Here is a 2726-nt window from a genome sequence, read left to right as displayed (position 1 = left end):
TGGGAATTGAACAATGAGAATACTTGAACACAGGAAGGGAAACATCACACACCGGGGCCTGTCGTGGGGTAGGGGAAGCGGGGAGGGATAGCATTAGGAGATACACCTAATGTAAATGACAAGTTAATGAGTGCAGCAAACCAACATGGCACACGTATACATATGAAACAAACCTGCACATTGCACACATGTATCCTAGAACTTAAAGTATATATAAAAAAGATGAATAAAGAAAAAAAATTCAACATCCCTTTATGGTAAAACACAGAAGCAGCATAACTCAGAACAATAAAGGCCATGTATGACAAACCCACAGCTAGCATTATACTGAATGTGGAAAAGAAGAAAGCCTTTCCTCTGAGAACTGGTACACACGGTGCCTACTTCTACCACTCCTATTTAACACAGTACTGGAAGTCCTAGCCGAGCAATTAGGGAAGAAAAAGAAAGGGCATCAAACTTGGAGAAGAAGTCAAATTGTTCTTGTTTGCAGGCAACATAATCTTACATTTAAAAAAGCCTACAGACTCCACCAAAAGACCGAGAACTGATAAATGAATTCAGTGAAGTTGCAGAATCAACATACAAAAAATGTTGATGTTTGGATAAATTTTTCAGTATGATGCAAGTTTTTGCATAATAAATGAACTCAGTATGATGCAAAAATCAACATACAAAACAGTAGCCTTTCTACACACCAAAAATGAACTAGCTGAAAAAGAAAGCATTGTCCTTTATAATAGCTGCAAAAAAGTACCTAGAAATACATTTAACTAAGGAGGTAAGAAATATCTACAGTAAAAACCACAGAATATCGAAAAAAATTGAAGAGGGTACATAAAAATGGAGACATCTAATGCTCATGGATTAGAAGAATGTTGTTAAAATGACCATCCTACCCAAAGCAATCTACAGATTCAATGCAATCCCTATCAAAACATCAATGACATTCTTCACAGAAATAGAAAAACAATCCTAAGATTTGTATAGAACCACAAAAGATCCCAAATAGCCCAATTTTGAGCAAAAAGAACAAAGTTGGAGGTATATTACCTGACTTCAAAATATACTACCACAAAGCTATAGTAACCAAAACAGCATGGCACTGTCATGAAAACAGATGTAGACCAATGGAATACAGAACTCAGAAATCCATGTATTTACAGCCAACTCATTTCTTTAATATATTGCTCAGGATTTGTTAGAATATTTTAATATTTAAATTTTTTAATATACTTTAAGTTCTAGGGTACATGTGTACAACACGCAGGTTTGTTACATATGTATACATGTGCCATATTGGTTTGCTGCACCCATTAACTCACCATTTGCATTAGGTATTTCTCCTAATACTATCCCTCCCCCATCTCCCCACCCTACGACAGGCCCCAGTGTGTGATGTTCCCCGCCCTGTGTCCAAGTGATCTCATTGTTCAGTTCCCACCTGTGAGTGAGAACATGTGGTGTTTGGTTTTCTGTCCTTGCGATAGTTTGCTGAGAATGATGGTTTCCAGCTGCATCCATGTCCCTACAAAGGACATGAACTTATCCAACTCATTTTCAAAGGCACCAAGATTAGGGAAAGCATGCTCTGTTCATTAAGTGGTGCTGAGAAAACTGGATAACCATATGCAGAATGAAACTAGGCCCCCGTCTCTCACCATATATAAAAATCAGCTCAAGATAGATAAAGTACCGAAACACAAGACTTGAAACAATAAAACTAGCAGAAGAAAACACAGGGAAAGCTCTTCTGAATAAAAGTCGAGGGGAATATTTTGTGGCTAAGACTTCAAAAGGACAGGCAACAAAAGCAATAGACCAATGGGAATACATCCAACCAAAGAGCTTCTGTATAGCAAAGGGGAATATTTTGTGGCTAAGACTTCAAAAGGACAGGCAACAAAAGCAATAGACCAATGGGAATACATCCAACCAAAGAGCTTCTGTATAGCAAAGGAAATAGTCCAAGAGTAAAGAGACAACCTGGTTGGGCATGGTGGCTCACACCTGTAACCCCAGCACTTTGGGAGGCTGAGGCAGGTGGATCATAAGGTCAGGAGATCGAGACCATCCTGGCCAACATGGTGAAACCTCAACTGTACTAAAAACACAAAAATTAGCTGGGCGTGGTGGTGCATGCCTGAAATTCCAGCTACTGGGGAGGCTGAGGCAAGAGAATCGCTTGAACTAGGGAGTCAGAGGTTGTAGTGGGCCGAGACCACGTCACTGCACTACAGCCTGGGTGAGAGCAAGACTCTGCCCACCCCCCACCCCCTAAAAAAGGAAAAAACCTGCAGAATGGGAGAAAATATTTGCAAAATAATCATCTGGCAAGGGACTAATACCCAGAATATATGAGGAACTCAAACAACTGTATAGCAAAACTCCAAGTAATCCATTAAAAATGTGAGCCAAAACCTGAACAGACATCTCTCAAAAGACCAACAGATGAAAAAAAGATTCAGCATTGCTCATCATCACAACCTCACTGTGGTTTTGATTTGCATTTTCCTCTAGTTAGAATGGCTATTATCAAAAAAGACCAAAAATAAATGCTGGCAAAGATGCGGAGAAAGCAATTCCTCTCCACTGCTGCTGGAAATGTAAATTAGCACAGCCTTTGTGGAAAACAGTTGTCTCAAAAACCTGAAAATACATTAATACCATATGATCCAGTGATCCGATGATTTACCCGAAGTGTATCAAAAGCCCGTCTGCACTCC

This window comes from Mandrillus leucophaeus, unplaced genomic scaffold (assembly GCF_000951045.1).
Source record: "Mandrillus leucophaeus isolate KB7577 unplaced genomic scaffold, Mleu.le_1.0 Scaffold53, whole genome shotgun sequence".
Taxonomy (NCBI): domain Eukaryota; kingdom Metazoa; phylum Chordata; class Mammalia; order Primates; family Cercopithecidae; genus Mandrillus; species Mandrillus leucophaeus.
This window is presented reverse-complemented; position numbering follows the sequence as displayed.